A 17,480-nucleotide genomic window follows, 5' to 3' on the forward strand; every position below is an offset into this window, starting at 1 on the left:
TTGATCCCTGGGTTGGGAAGATCCGCTGGAAAAGGAAATGGCAATCTGCTCCACTATTCTTGCCTGGGAAATCCAATAGACAGAGGAGCCTGGTGGGTTATGGTCCATGGGTTTACGAAGCGTTGGACACGACTTAGCAACTAAACAACACCAATACCTTGATTTAGATTGACCTAATGGGACAACATCTGGATTTTTTGTTGTCATTTAGTCACTAAGTCATGTCCGACTCTTTGTGACCCCATGGACTGTAGCATACCAGGCTCCTCTGTCCTTCACCATCTCCTGGAGCTTGCTCAAACTCCATGTCCATTGAGTCAGTGATGCCATCCAACCATCTTATCTTCTGTCACCCCCTTCTCCTCCTGCCTCAATCTTTCCCAGCATCAGGATCTTTATCTCCTTGCTATCCAGGGGACTCTCAAAAGTCGTCTTCAGCACCACAGTTTCAAAGCATCAATTCTTCAGCACGCCTTCTTTATGGACCAGCTCTCACATCTGCACATGACTTCTGGAAAAACCATAGAGATCTTTGTTGGCAAAGTGATGTCTCTGCTTTTTAATATGCTGTCTAGGTTTGTCCACCGCAGATGGTGACTGCAGCCATGAAATTAAAAGATGCTTGCTCCTTGGAAGAAAAGCTATGACCAACCTAGACAGCATGTATGGATGTGAGAGTTGGACTATAAAGAAAGCTGAGGGCCAAAGAATTGATGCTTTTGCACTGTGATGTTGGAGAAGATTCTTGGACTGCAAGGAGATCAAACCAGTCAATCCTAAAAGAAATCAGTCCTAAATATTCATTGGAAGGATTGATGCTGAAGCTGAAACTCCAATATTGAGGCCACCTGATGTGAAAGACTGACTCCTTGGAAAAGACCCTGATGCTGGGAAAGATTGAAGGCAGGAGGAGAAAGGGATGACAGAGGATGAGATGATGGCATTACTGACTCGATGGACATGCGTTTGAGCAAACTCTGGGGGTTGGTAGTGGACAGGGAAACCTGGTGTGCTGCAGTCCATGGGGTTGCAAAGAGTTAGACCCAACTGAGCAACTAAACTGACTTATAGGTTTGTCATTGCTTTCTTCCAAGGAGCAAGCATCTTTTAATTTTGTAGATGCAGTCACCATCCACAATGATTTTGGAGCCCAAGAAAATAAAATCTGCCACTATTTCCACTTTCCCCCCATCTATTTGCCATGAAGTAATAGGACTGTTGGGCTTCCCTTGTGGCTCAGCTGGTAAAGAATCTGCCTGCACTGTGGAAGACCTGGGTTCGATCCTTGGGTTGGGAAGATCCCCTGGAGAAGAGAAAGGTTACCCACTCCAGTGTTCTGGCCTAGAGTATTCCAGGGTCACAAAGAGTCAGACGCAACTGAGTGACTTTCATTTCACCTCAATGGAACTGTATGCCATGATCTTAGTTTTCTGAATGTTGAGTTTCAAGCCACCTTTTTAACTCTCCTCTTTCACCCTCATCAAAAGGCTCTTTAGTTTCTCTTCACTGTCTGCTGTTAGAGGAGTTCTTTAAAGTACCTGATAAAGTCATATCTAAGGATTCACCAAGTGATTCTTTGAAGATAAGTCTAAAGCAACACAGTTAGACAGAATCAGTTTAAACTCAGAATCTGTACTTTGCTTTTATCTGATCTCAAGAATTAAAAGCCTTAAGCAATCACCTACCACTAATGATTATCTCATTTCTTCCTGAGGATTTATTTAATTAGATCAGACTCTAAGGAGCATAAAGACTTGTTGGTCATCCCAGCAAGGGAGCAGTTAGAGGAAATGATTTCTTAACACCAAGAAATGTCTTTCTTTGGGATCTTAAAACTAGAGTAGATTCTCATCATTCTGGATTTTAGGATGCATGAATGACTTTTCAAAGACTCATTCATTGCAATGGTTTACTTTGAACGCATTCCCAGAAAAATATTTTTTTGAGTTCTGAAGGTTAAATTTTTTAAAAGTTCGAACAGCAAACATAACTTAATCTTCCCCTATGGGAGAGGGTTAACTCTAAATCACACTGAATTTAATTGCAGCAGGTCCTCATAAAACCATACAACTTTTTCAAGGTTTTCAACATACATACCTTCCAATATGTATAACTGTTTCTATACAGAAATTAACAAAGAAAGAAAGAAAGCAAAAGAAAATTTGGAGTGCCAAAATAGATACGTCTTCAAGTATTCTCTTTCTAGTCTGAAATTCCATGATCCTGGGACTGGGTTGTTTTTATTAACAACCTTGATCTTTTTACAACAACCTTGATCTAATCTTTGCCAAAGTTGCAACATCCAGCTATAAGCAAAGAAACACAAGAAACACAAAGATTAGAAAACCGGACTACAGTGTCCCTTTTTCTCTGGGCAACTTAAAAAATCAGTACATTTTCTCTCCCTTTAACTTTGGGAAAAGAAAAATAATACTGTATCATTGCATTTGGTTGCTTCACTAAATCTCAGTTGGAAAAAAAAAGTTGGGCAGTACCATTTTCCCATTCCAGTGGAATTTCTATATACAGATCATCTTCAATATTCCACTCTTTCTTGAAAGTATGCTTTGATAATCCAGTCAACAGAGTTGCCATTATAATATGTTACCTTAGAGAAGCCACAGTTAACTTTGCTGTATAACAAGTTACATAGTCACTCAGCGGAATGTTATTCAGCAGCTGGTTCAGAGTTTGATGGTTTATAAATCGTGCAAATATCTGAGATTTGGAGATGAAAGGTACTATTATGTTATTACCATGAAGGTACGATTATTTAAAATACTGTGGTGTAACCCAGGCCTGCAAGAATCTATTAAGTTAACATTATGCGTTCTTTGGGTTTTGAGGTTTCTGAAACTCATCCATCATTCAGTGCCAATTGACATTTATAAATACCACAAAGGCTAACGATCAGGCAGCTTTGTTTCATTTCTTTGCCGCTCCCTCTCCCTCTTCCTGTTCCACAGTATTCCTGACCTCTGTAACCAATCATGACTTCTTTACAGTCATTTGAAAAACAGTGTTGAAATGTGTATACACAATCGATTTGTAATTAATTGGAAATGACTTTATGGGGCTGTCTGATGCCCGCTGGTAAAGGAAAGCCTGGGTTATGTCTAATGGGTATCTTTCCACCTCGTTCAGCTATAACGTGTGACGAAAAGATTGTAAATGAAGATGGACTGTGTAATGAATTATGGCTCTCCAGATTGACATGAAGGACAGGGGAACAAAAGGCTTTCGTCTGAAAGGATGCTCCGTAGAACAAAGTCACAGGTTCCTCTTTTCAATTCTTCACGTTATTTTGAAAGGTTCTTTGGCCTTTATACCACTTTTAACAAAAATTTTATGTAATCAAGAGAACCAAATGAATGGCAGCTTTAAGAGAGATCTGAATGGAGCGTTTATTTTCCAAGCAACTTTAGCTGTGTTCAGTTTCATCTCCCGTGAGTCTGCTTCTAAGGGCATTCACATGTGCTCCATACGTGTTTTATCTAACACCTTGCAAAGCATTTTCTTAAAATGTAAGTCTTGGCAATATTTTGCATATTGACTCAAAGCCTAAAGTGATAATTAACTCAAAAGACCATTATGATGTATGGAAAAATCATTGTGCGTTGGAAAAAAGCCAGCTATTTAGTGAAACAGTGTAGAACCAGGAGAGTACAGATAGACGGGTTGGATTACAATCTCACACTGACATTTGATATCTATTTATTTATTTGCTTTTCATTTTTACATTTCTTTCCTTGCCCTTCCTTCCTGCCTCCCTCCCTTTTGCTCCTTCTTTTAGAAATATTTATTAAGAATTTCCTATGTGCTAGACTTATATCAGAGAGAAAAAATTAATAGGTCCTGATGAACAGGCTTTAGGGTCTATTGGAGAGAGACATTAATCAAATAATTGTTTCACTGAAAATGTATAATTGCAGAGCAAAATATATATTCCAAATGAAAGGAACATAGCTCTATAATAGGGTTAAAAAAACAAACAAACAAATCTAACAGTGAGAGCTTAGAATGTTTGACATCTGGAAGTCGTGTATGAGGAGCAGCATTTGAGTTAGAATATGAAATATGCGGAATTAGCTCAATGAAAGGAGGATGGAGGAAGAAGTAGCATATGCAAAGATCCTGTGATGGGAGGTTTATATGAATTGTGTACCAGAGAGCAGAGTGAATTGGTCAGTGGTTTAAAATGAGACTGGATAAGGAGTGTGAAAAGGTGCTCAATATAGTCGTAAAGAAAATGCAGACAGTGAAATATAACCTCCTGCCTGTTATGATGGCTGTTATAACAAAATTAGGTAAGTTTTGGTGAGGATGTAGAGAAATTGCGGCAGTTGTACACTGTTGGTAGGAAGGTAGAATGGTAGAGGCACTCTGGAAAGGAGTACAGGAGTTCCTCAAAAATTAAAAATTGAACTATCATATGATCCAACAATCCCACTTCTGCATGTAAATCCAAAAGGGTTAAAATCAAGATACCAAAGAGATATCTACATACCTGTGTCATTTGGAGCACTATTCACAACAGCCAAGATATGGAAACAATCTCAATGTTGATAAAGATGATGAAGAAAAGATAGTATGTATATATAATGGAATGCATGCATGCTCAGTTGCTCAGTCATGTCTGACTCTTTGTGACCCCATGGACTGTAGCCCGCCAGAGCTTCTCTGTCCATGGAATGTATTCAGTCTTAACAAAGAAGGAAATCCTACCATTTGCAACAGCATGGATGAACCTAGAGTTCATTATGCTAGATGAAATAAGCTAGTCATAGAAGGACAAATGTTGCCTGATTTTACTTATATATCTAACATAGAGAATGGAATGGTGGTTACCAGGGACCCGGGGGGATGGGAAGAGAAATGGGGAATAGTTGCTCAATGGGTATAAAGCTTCTCATATGCAAGATGAATATGGTCTAAAGACCTGCTGTGCAGCACAGCGCCTATATTTAATATTGCACTGTGCACGTTAAAACATAGTAAGGGGGCACTTCCCCGGCAGTCCAGTTGTTAGCACGCCATGCTTCCACTAAAGGGTGCAACAGGTCCAATCCCTGGTTGGGGAACTAAGATCACACCAGCTGTGCAGTGCAGCCAAAAAATAAATAAATAAAAAAATAAAATATATTGAGGCTAGAACTCTTGTTAAATGTTCTTACTACAATGAACACAGAAGAACACACATTTTTGGAGGTGATACATGTATTTAGTATCTTGATTGGGCGATGGTGTCACAGATGTAGACATATGTCCAAACTCACCAAAATGTATACATTAAATATGTGCAGATTTGCGTTTATCAATTTATATCTCAATAAAGCTTTAAAAGTTAATTAAATGAGGCTGGATAAATAAGGAGAGATCAGATCTCATAGGGTCTAAAGGGTTATCAAACTGCTGAAGGGTTTCGAATTAGAGAATGCCAAGACTCAATTTTTTCACTGAAAAAGGGCCATTAAGTTGCAATATGAAGAGTGGATGAGATGGAAACAAGAGTGAATGCAGAATAACTAAATGCAGAGGTTATTTCCGAGTCTAAGCAGAACAAGATGGACTCCTATCCCTAATTATTGAAACTAAATTAGAAAAATAGGGTCATCACAATGGTCTTTGGTCTGTTTCCATCTAGGAGATGTTTGCATAGATGTGGCTTCCCCTCTAGGAACTGACCAGAAATCATCGCAGGGAGAATGACTGGAAGAGTTATACTGAACACATCAGGCTTAGTGCCTCTCATACCCAACATCACTTTCAAGTTAAAGCCACCCAGTCACCTGCTCAGAGAAGTCATAGTCGTAAGTTGCTCAGTCGTGTCCGACTCTTTGCGATCCCATGGGCTGTAACCTACCAGGCTCCTCCGTCAATGGGATTTTCCAGGCAAGAATACTGGAGTGGGTTGCCATTTCCTTCTCCAGGAGATCTTCCCAACCCAGGGATTGAACCCGGCTCTCCTGCATTGCAGGCAGACGCTTTACCATCTGAGCCACCAGGGAAGTCATTGCTCAGAGAAGTACAGGGAGGCAATTCTTTAATAATGACTATCAGAGTTGATCAGATTAACCTCCCAATTAAAGGTAGTTCTGTTTATGGGCTGATTCTTGAAGTGATCTGCTATGTGAATAGAGTGTTTGATGCCCAAGATATGACACTCCAAGTACATCTTCCTTCGAATAGTGATTCTTGATGGGAGCAACTGTACTTTTCAGGAGATATTTTCAGTATCTGGAGACATTCTTTTTAGTTCTAGGCTAGAGGTATCGGGTACGTAAAGGACAGTTGTTCAGTCGCCCAGTCTTTGTGACCCCATGGACTGAAGCATGGACAGGGATACTAGTAAACACCCTCCAAAATGCAGGACAGCCCCACAGCAAAGAATTTTCTGGCCCCAAATATTAATAGTATGGAGGCTGAGAAATGCTGACTTCCAAGAACTGATGGAGAGACCCATATACCAGGAATGTGTTCATGCATGCTTAGTCATGTCCGACTCTTTGCAACTCCACCAGGCTTCTCTGTCCACGGGATTTTCCAGGCAAGAATACTGGAGTGGGTTGCCATTTCCTTATCCAAGGGATCTTCCTGCCCCAAGGATTGAACCCACGTCTCTTGAATCTCCCGCACTGGCAGGCAGGTTCTTTACCACTGGTGCCACCTGAGAGTAACAGATCATGAATATGGAAGACAAAAAACAACTCCTCGTTTAGCCATGGAAACTACATGAGAAATGTGATGATTAAGGAAAACAGTCTAGACGTGATCTAACAGGGTAGCAGTTATCCGCAGCACCATGGGTATTTATCCAGCCTTGTAACTGATGCGTGAGTGGTATGGATAGCCTGTCCAAGTAAGTCAGAATGAACCCATAGAAGCAGCGTCTCATCCACAAGCCTCTAAACGAAATCAAAGCAGAAGCCGGAAGAAAACCTTTGTAGCTCTTAAGATGGTTCCAGGTGCCAGCAGAGCATTTGTGTTGTTCGCTGAGAACAAGGGATGTTGGGGGAATCATGAAGAATGAATTCTTCCATGAACTTATTCAGCAACATCAAGTCCTTCCTCTTATGGCCCAACATAGTCAACCGATCTCCTAAAGCAGAAGCTTATTATTATTTAGTTCAAGCTCCAACTTCCTTGGGAGATTGAAAACTATCTCTCAGATATTTTAGTTCAAGAGCATTCTGCCTAGAAGTCTGTCTCGAGTCTTCCTTTCTCCACTGTCCTGTCGTGCTGAAAGCAGACGCTGGCCAGGTCCCTAAAGTGAGATGGGCACAGGTTCTGCATCCAGACAAAATTTTGTTCAAATCCCAGCTCAGCCACTAGTTAGATCTGTGGCTGTGAACATACTCCTTAATCTTTCTGAGCCTTAGTTTCACGGTCTGTGCAATGTAGTTAATATTCCATCCTAAGCAGTTGATAATTAAATGAAATAATAGAAAATGCATGGGCCTTTTGCCTGTATAATTTAAAAAATTTTTAATCCTAATTTCTGATTTGGAAAAGCAGTCAAGGTGAGAAAAGTAAAAAACATACTGTACTAGAAGCAATTGGACACACACAGGCTATTAACCACTTCACAGAGACATGACATTAAATTGAGATAACTTGAAAGACATGATACAACGATCTAGCTTCACTGCTCATTGGCAGTCTTTTTATCCTCTTTTTCATTTTTATTTCAAAGATGTCTTATTCCCTTCCTGTCCTCTTTCCATATCATGCATCTCTGGGAAACTCAGCCCAAGGTGACACATATCTGATGCTCAAAATTGCATGTTGAATTACATAAGTAAAGTGTCCTCTCTGCTTTTCCTATGACTTACCTTTCTTATATAATCACAGCAACATCAACTACTTCTGTCATAATGCTCCTAGGGTCATTCCCAATGGCTTTCACATACATTATTTCCTCAGAAATAGGGTAAATAATTTCTGGCCGTATGAATATATATTTCAGATTCTACCAACAAGCAAAAAAACTGACTACTATTCTGAACTATTATTCAAAGAAATGAATAACTTTAGCTGTCCTCATTAATGTCCTTCCTCATTAATCTTCCTCAATAATATGAATATTATTAGCATTTCCACTTAAGAAAATGCAGGCTGTATGTCATTAGCACTGGATTAAAAGCAATTATAAGAAAAATATTATAAAATCAGATAAAAATCGTGATGTTGTATGTCACATTGTTTTAAATATTAAAGTAGCAAAATCTTCCTAGTTCTAAATTCAGGATGTTCGGGATATTTAAATTGGTCTTCATAGTTTCTGTAAAAGAAAACTTTTAAATTCACTCCCTTTATAGATCTTGAATGGCCAGATAAAAATCAGAACTCAAACCAATTCCCACCATCTCTGATGTAAGCTCCCATTCTGCGAGCTGGATGACTTAATGGAAGGCTGGGGCAGATCAGTTTACTGGAGCACAAGATGTCTCTGTCCTATGATTTTTGTCCCTGCCTTCGCAGCAAGTCCAGTCATATATCACATGCCTACTTTGGCTGTAACTGGAGACGGCTGATGTACAATAGGGCTGAAAGAAAGGTGCTTTTTCAGCCAGGGAACTTTGTAACAGATTCTGCTGCGTCTAGTGTTACCACACAAAGTACCCCTATTCCATCCTTCCTAAAAGGGCTTGAGTGATTGAAAAGGAAAAAAACAGAGCAGAATAGAGTGGGTATGTCTGAGAGAGTCTGGCCATTCAACATTCCAAGTGTGATGCAGCTTAAATCTTGGAATATTCTAATTTTATTTTTTAACTGGCAAAGGAAATTTACAAGAAAATAGTGTGTGTGTGTGTGTGTGTGTGTGTGAATTTTCACTAGTTTCCCTCAAGAAGCTAGGATGTTTCAAAGACACAAGATGTTAAAACTGGGAACTTAATACAATTAATTTTGAATTTTGAATCAGTTCAAAATGTTGACTTATGAATCAAGGCAACATTTGGAATATTGAATCTTGATTAAAATGAAAAGAAAGAATGTTGCTCTTCTTTTTCTGATAAGAAAAGTATAAGAAAAGTCATCTGCACAAATTCACAAAATATGTTAGTGCTAAAGATGGGTCATCAAAATGCTTTTGAATGACCTATTTAATGAGACTTGCTGTCATGGCGGTTTGAATATTGAATATGAAAGAAAGCTAGGAGACTTCTACTTTTGTTGAGAGTCCCTCAGCCCATGGAAAGCAGACTTGGATGAAAATGCCGACACGTTCCTTGGCAATTATATCTGACTTCCTCTTCACTGAGATACAGAAGATCAGAGAGGCAGAAAGCAGGTAAACCAGATAGCTCTTGGCTTAAGTAGTACTTTCATGATATTTGTGGGTTTCAATTTTCTGTGGCTCTCTTTCTCAGAGACATTAGACAGCTACCCTTTAATCTTTTCCTGGGCAGCTTTAATCTTTCTCCACTTAGCCATTTCTAAATTGGGGATAACACCAATACCATGAGGATTAGCTAAGCATATTTGTAGGTACTTAACAATCAGTGTAGGATTTTTTTTTTTAACTTTTCAAAATGTCCCTTGAACACTGAATCTCATCTCTTATGGAGCTGATCAAGTTAACTATCTCCTCAGAGTGAATTGTTCATGAAGTGAAGATGAAAAACTCAAATACTTCAGAATGGTGGCTTTGAAAAAAGATTTCATTACATGGCTCCCTGTTATCCTGGGAGACTATGTCTAACAACAAAGTTTGGAGAGAGGGAAAGAAAAAAAGAATGGGATCTATTTTAACTGGCACAGTAAGAAATAGTGAGACTATCCATGGGAAGTCACAGATCTATAAGATCCTGAGCTCATAGGCTACCACAAAGAAATTGACATTTATTCTTTTATCAGCCTGCCACTAAGCTGGTTGCTATTTTTAGCCAATTCTTTAATGCAGGATGCTTACAAGCCTGCTAGGATTTCACAGGGACAATTTCACAGGGACACTGGGGGTCTTCTTGAAAATAAGTAGTCCTGCATTCCTCAGCATTGCGAGTATCAACAGTCTCCAGAAGCCCTCACTCCTAGATATTAGTTTATTCAAATACTCTACTATAGGATCCACTTGTTACAGGAACATCACTGATTGCATTAAGCCACTCTATGGCCCCAAACACTAGTTAACATGGGGAAAATAGGAGTCTTTCACATCATGTAAAGCATTCTTCATCTTATGAACAGATTCAGTTAGCAACATGGCCCCTTAATAAGTGAGCTCTTGGTTCAGTTACCAGTCACCACAGCCCTAATCAGGCACATGATGGCTACATATCATGAAGTTTCCCTACAGGTTTGACCTCTCTGGAGGTCATGGACTTAGCATTAAAGATCATGGTTAGCTCACCACATGATCCTGCATTCCCTCTCCTGGCAATATATCTGGAGTAAAGCATGATCTGAAAGGATACATGCACTCCAGTGTTCACTGCAGTGCTGTTTATAATACCCAAGACATGGAAGCAACTGAAATATTAGCCCATAGACAGAGGAATGGATAAAGAAGATGTAATACATATATACAATGGAATATTACTCAGCCAATAAAAAGAATGTAAGAATTCTGTGATGGAAAAAATAGCAATGATCTGCATAAGAAGTTTTGTGAATTTCTGCCTCTCTCTTCATTAATTAATTCATGAATGCAACATATTTTTATAAAAGTTCAAGTGCCTGCAAAATGTATGTCTCTAAAAACTCAATGCATTAATACATCCACCCTACTGAAACATAATTTCTTAGTAGCTAAGTTAGAGACACACTGATTAAATGAAGAATAACACATAAATATATTTAAATTGATAAATCATGTACAATTTTATGATATAATTAAGTGAAGACTTCTATGTAAAATTGCACAATCATATTAAAGACAGTATTATGATATTTCATTCTTATTCAGAATAGAGAAGGAAAAAAGAAGAAGGAGGGAATGAGGAAAGTGGGAAAAGAGAAAAGAATCAATCTAGCAATAAATGTTAGTTGAGCAACTACTATATACACAATACTATTTCAGGAGCTAAGGAGAACGTTTTTGTCCTGAAAAAGTTTATAGTCTGATTATGGTTAAAAAAAAAAAAGTATTAGACAAAAAATAAAGGAAAGAAAGAAGAGAGCGACAGAGGGAGAGAAGAAAATCATAAATAACAAGGATATGTAAACAAATGGTCTGGTCTCAGTATATAGGTGTTCAGAGTACAGGAATAAAAATGGGAGAAAAACAATTCCTTTATGAGCTTTCTCCAAGGTGCCTCTTAGGGAGGAAACTTATTTCATACTAAAACCTCGACAAAACACCTTAGGAAGCCATTTGGACTTTGAGGGCCCCAACGTCAAGAGGCAAAGAGATTACTTAGAAACAGCTGCACGACTCTGCTTATGGGATGACATGGAATCTGTGTGAGGGAGAGCAGAGAAGGCAGTGGATACAGGGGAAGAAGGGGATTGATCCCCTAAAATCTGGAGAAATCATGCTGAGGACATCAGAGGGTTCAGGAGGTGGTGCTCGGTCATCCTGTCGTAACCCATGCCTGGTTTTACAGTGCGGGCGGCTACGGCCAGCAAAAAGGAAGGGCTGTGAGTCTACGCTCCTCTAAACTCTGTAGGTGAGGATGATGACATATATACGTCGGCCAGTGACTCCTGTTGCCATGAAAAAGAAGATCCTCTCACATTGTGTTAGGTCACCTAAATATAGCCCTATAAACCTTTGCCAGACCAATGCCATTAAGGATCTAAGCCAACTGCATGGCTTGTTCTCTTTATCCAAAACCAAGTTTTTATTAGAAAATGTGAAAAGAACAGTCTCCCCAAAGCATTTTTCTTGCGTTGCAGGGCTGCGTTCCCTGGGAGCGTCTGAGACCAGCGTCTGTGCAGACTCCCTGGAACAGATGGGCCACCCTGTATTCAGGTCTCGCCATTTCTGGCCTATCCTCTGAAGGCTGGCCTATCCTTTCCCAGCCGCTCATGAAGAGTTTTGCCGTCCATTTTCAATGCAGATGTTTAGGAGTCACTTGTCAATTATCCCTCTGTGATGTGTTCAGCTCTCTGTAATCAATACCTTAGCACTCATGGGGAAAGCAGAATTCTTCTTAAGCCTTCTGCTTTAAAATGCTCCTCCTGAAAATGCCTTCCTTTGCTAATTCAGTGTGTGTGTGTGTGATTACAGCATGGAGGAAGCATGTAGATTCCATGCACTCAATGCTCTGATGGCTGTTTTTAGCCACTCCGTCAGAAAGACGAGATGGTGAAACATCATGGTAACTAATAATGGCCAATTTCCTAAAGGAATGTCTGCACCCATACTGCCTTCAAAGGCAGCACAGAGCGTGTGGATAATTACATTTTCATGTTGGTAGAAGCACCATCCACCCAGTGATTTTATGTCTCCTTCAGCGTGACAGCACTTTTACAGGGTTATTGCAGACTCACTATGAAGTGTGGTGTTTAGCAGTAACCATTGAAGTAGCAGGCAGGGCTGTGGTTGAATGATCTCTATGGGTCTATGAGCTTCCCAGAGCTGCTCTAACAAATTCTATGACTCAAACAATAGGAATTTATTCCCTCTGAGTTCGGGAAGCTGGAAGTCCAAGATCAAGGTGTCAGTGGTGTTAGCTGTGGTTGTTCCCTTCTGAGAGTTGGCAGGGAGACTGTCCCAGGCCTCTCCCCTGGTGTCCAGTGGTTTGCTAGCCATCCTTGGCATCCCTTGGCTTCTTGATGAGTCACCCGCTCTTTGCCTTCATCTTCACATGGTACTTTCCATATGCGTGTGGGTCTGTGTCCAGATTTCCCCTTTTTATAAGGACAGCTGATGTGAACAGCAAACAGTCGACTCATTGGAAAAGAACCTGATGCTGGGAAAGACTGAAGGCAGAAGGACAGCAGAGGATGAGATGTTTGGATGGCATCACTGCCTCAGTGGACATGAGTTTGAGCAAACCCCAGGAGATAGTGAGGGACAGGGAGGCCTGGCATGCTGCAGTCCATGGGGTCACAAAGAGTTGTACATGAATTGGCAACCCAACAATAACAACGTAAGGACACCAGTCGTATTGGATTAAGTGTCCACCCTCTTCCTAGCATGACCTCATCTTAACTAAGTTAACAACAACCTATTTCCAAATAAGGTCACATTCTGAGTCCTGGGAGTTAGAACTTCAAAATATGAACTTGGTGTGGGGAACACAATTTAACCGAGAACAGTGGTATTATGGTAAAAGTAGGCCACCTGAAATTGGAATCCTTCTTGAAAAGATCATAAAGCTTAGGTATAGGAGTTCACCTCTGACTGGCTGTTCACTGTCTCTAGCCTGCTGCGCTACATGCTTTCCAAAGATTCCAGTTTTATTCTACATCGAAGAGTTCTTCTTCAAAGCATTTTTCTCCAGAGGTTAAAAAAAAAATTAAGTCTTTAGGGAAGATATGTCCTCAAACTTTGCCCAGTAAGTTTCACTGGAGGCCTTCTCTCCAGCTGGCAATTTTGCTGGTTTTTCCTTTAACCCTCACACCCTCGTTGGATAATTTGCTGCTGTTGTTGTTCAGCTGCTAAGTTGTGTCACTCTTTGAGACTCCATGGACTGTAGCCCACTAGGCTCCTCTGTTCATGGGATCCTCCAGACAAGAATACTGGAGTGGGTTGTCATTTCCTTCTCCAGGGGATCTTCCCAGATCAGGGGCCAAACCCGTGTCTCCTACATTGGCAGGTGGATTCTTTAACACTGAGCTACCAGGGAAGCCCCATTGGCTAATATCGTAACTCAAAAACTGTTTGAATAAGCATCTAGAGGATGAAGGGACTTTCCTTCCTTTCTTCATGTATTCATTCCACAAATGGCTCTGAGGACCTCTCTTGATGATATGACCTCTTCAGACCCTCAAGGATAAAAACATAAATAAGAGACTCTCCTCGCTATGGGGACTTATACTCTAGACTTATACTCTAGTAGTAAAGCCACTAGAGCCCTACGTTCTTCTCATTCAAGAGCCCATCAAGTGGTGCCTATTTAAAACCATGAGACATAAGCCACCACTTCACTTAAGTAAGAAAAGGAAGAGGTGGCAGGGAGGGGAAGCGTGGAATACAGTGTGATGTGAAAACACGATGCTGCCTGTGTGTCACTGGAAGTCAGTCCCAGACAGGGGTTCCTACAGTCAGCTCCCACGCCTCCCGCTTTCCATGCAGTGTTAATGGAGACTTGCTCATCTCTTCTTCCATACAACATCTCCTATTCTCTCTACCCTTTCAAACTCAGCCCCATTTTTTTTTTTTTCTGAATAGCATATTCATTATCTTACTCCTGCTCAGATGCTTTCAGTGGTTTCCCACTTCTTAGAGTCTAGACAAGTAGTTATTAACATTTTGCAGTTCAGATATGGTTTGGATCATCTGAGAGAACCTGGGATCCTAAATGCACACACGCACACACCCTTATTCTGACTCAGTGCTCATCAGTCCATCAACTCTAAGTAAAACCATTTGCTTAAGAAGATAAGAGCCCATACTTCTTGCCCCAAAAGTCAAAGCTCTCTCTCACCTACCATTCATTTCCAATGACTTGGCCATTGCTGAAATCTCAGTGGTAATTCTCCACTCTGATAATTATCTCCTTTCATGTTAGATGACTTATTCTACTACTGCCACTCCAAGAATTATTTATTTCCTTGAGAATTCCAGGGCATTGGCTGTACTAATTTCTCACTGTCCTTCAGCTCTGCTTCCCATGTGCTCCTTTTCTTTCTTTTATAATTTATTTAAACTTTTTATTTTATGTTGGAGTATAGGTGATTAACAATGTTGTGATAATTTCAGATGCACAACGAAGCAACTCAGCCACAGGTACATATACATGTACATGTACACATACATGTACACATACATGTACATGTACACGTACATGTACATATACATGTACATATACATGTATATGTATCCATTCTCTCTCAAGCCCCTCTCCCGCCCAGATTGCCACCCATGTACTACTTTTCAACAGCATGGTTGCCATTTCTTGTTTATGCAATCACCCCCTTGTATTCTCCCTTAATTCCTTTGTCCTTCAGTTTTCCCTTTGTATACTTATCTGACAATATACCAGTCTGGTTAAGCCCAACTCTCTAACTACTTTATATCTGATTCAAATAAGAAATGCAACTAAGGAAATATACATAAGCATGCTTATGGGTCTTACTTTAAGAATATGACTACACATTTCAACATAGGTCTTTCAACATAGGTCAACTACACACTGACATAGGTCTTAATATTGCCTGGCAATTATAACAAATTTCCCAATCAATATTCTTGTTCACAATCCCAGAGAACTTTTTACTAATATCTTCTTTTTAAATTTTCAACCTGTACCCTCCAGCCACACGGTATCAGCTGAACATCTTACTTTATGCTTTTTTGAGAAAGCAGAAGTATTCTGACGAGAATTGCTTCATTTTCTACCCCCAGTACACCACTTGACCTAGATTTCTCTCCTCTTCCATTTTACTGTGGAGAAGGAAATGGCAACCCACTCCAGTATTCTTCCCTGGAGAATTCCATGGACAGAGGAACCTGGCAGGCTACCATCCATGTGGTCGCAAAGAGTCGGACACGACTGAGCGACTGTCACTGACACTCACTCCCTTGTATTGAACAGTCTCTCCTTCCGTCTGTAGAAGACAAGCCATTCCACTGCATCCTGGAAGTTCTCTCTCTTTCACTACTCAGTACATTCTGCCATGTGATTATTTCTAATGGCTCTCGGGATCACTCATTTCTTCCTCTTCACTGTAATGGTTCCACCAGTGTTCGGATATGCTGTATCATTTCCCATCTTCACAAGAGAGTGCCTCTCCTAGCCCACATTCTCCATAACTGCTGCCCCGTCTCTTTATTCCCCTTCCCAGCAGCAGTACCTGCACTGTGTCTCACTTTTCCAACCTCCCATTCTCTTCATTATCCTCTCCACCCTTTCTTCCTCATTATGTCAACAAAACCATTCCCGTCATAGTCACCAAATCCCTCCATCTTGTCAAATCCAAATGGAAAGTCAATGCCCTCTTCTTCCTTGACCTTGCAGTAGCATTTGACCCAGATGACATTTTTTTAACTTTTAATTTTATATTGGAGTGTAACCGACTAACAACATTGTGATCGTTTCAGGTGGACAGCAAAGGGACTCAGCCAAACATATACATGTATCCATCCTCTCCCAAACTTCCTCCCATCCAGGCTGCCACATAGCATCGAGCAGAATTCCATTTTCTATACACTAGGTCCTTGCTGGTTATCCATTTTAAATAGAGTAGTGTGTACACGGATGACAGTTTTTTTCTTGAAGCATTTCTTATCTTCCAGGACACCCCACTCCCTGGGTTTTTCTCCTGTGTCACTGATGGCTCCTGCATCCTCTACCTCTACATGTAGGAATGCTTCAGAACTTGGGCCTTGGTTTCCCACCTTTTCCTCTCCTTTGGTGATCCCTCATGGTCCTGAGGTTCAAATGTCACTAAACGTAGATGACTCCTAAACATATATCTCCAGCCCCAGCCTCTAGTTTTATCTCCATTAGAGTCAACAGCCCAGTTGCCACCAGAATGACTAATGGGAGCTCAAACTTTATAAAGCCGGGACAATTGATTTATTTAACTCCTTCCCTACACACCTGCTCCTTGCTGATCTGCCCTTTAATCCTCAAACACTTGACCCACTCTATAGGCTCTTCCACCAGAACACATCAGCGTCCTGTTACATTTTGCTGTGTCTACAACCAGGTCCTGTAACTACCCCATCCAGTCCCCACCCTTCTCACTGGACCCTGCCTTCATCTCATCGCTGTTTTCCCTGCTTCCACGGCTGCCCTCTTGCCGTCCAAGAATAAGCTTAGGCATCAATTCATATTATTCATCTGCTTAAAATCCTCTAATGTCTTCTCAGCACTTATAGAATAAAATCCAAATTTATTACCACGGTCTTTGTTGACTTTTATACTCTGACCCAACCTACTTCTCTGACATTTTCTGTACCCCTTTGCAGCCAAGCTCACCCCACCAGCTTGTTCCTACCTGAGGCCTTTATCCTGCAGAGTTTTCTATTGGGACACTCTCCCCTGCGGTTTTACCTATTTCTTTCCCATCATTTGGGATTCTGTTCTTACTCCTCTGCAAATAACTCTTCTACATCACCTTTTCTGAAAACACTGCACCTGGTTTATTCTCTAGTCTGGTAGTTCTCAACCAGGGGTGATCTTGCCTGCCAAGGGACCTTTAAAAATGGCTAAAGACAGATTTGACTGATGCTACTAGGTGGGTGCTCCTCACATCTAGTGGGTAGAAACCAAGGATGCTGCTAAACATCCTCAAATGCACAGGACTGCCCCCTACAATAAGGAATTATCTGGCTCCAAATGTCAATCATGATGAAGTTGAAAACCTAAGCCATTGCTCTGCTTCATTATTATCACAGCACTTACTGGTGTAATAGTAATAGC

The sequence above is a fragment of the Bos taurus genome, chromosome 27 (assembly GCF_002263795.3).
Source record: "Bos taurus isolate L1 Dominette 01449 registration number 42190680 breed Hereford chromosome 27, ARS-UCD2.0, whole genome shotgun sequence".
In the NCBI taxonomy this organism is placed as follows: domain Eukaryota; kingdom Metazoa; phylum Chordata; class Mammalia; order Artiodactyla; family Bovidae; genus Bos; species Bos taurus.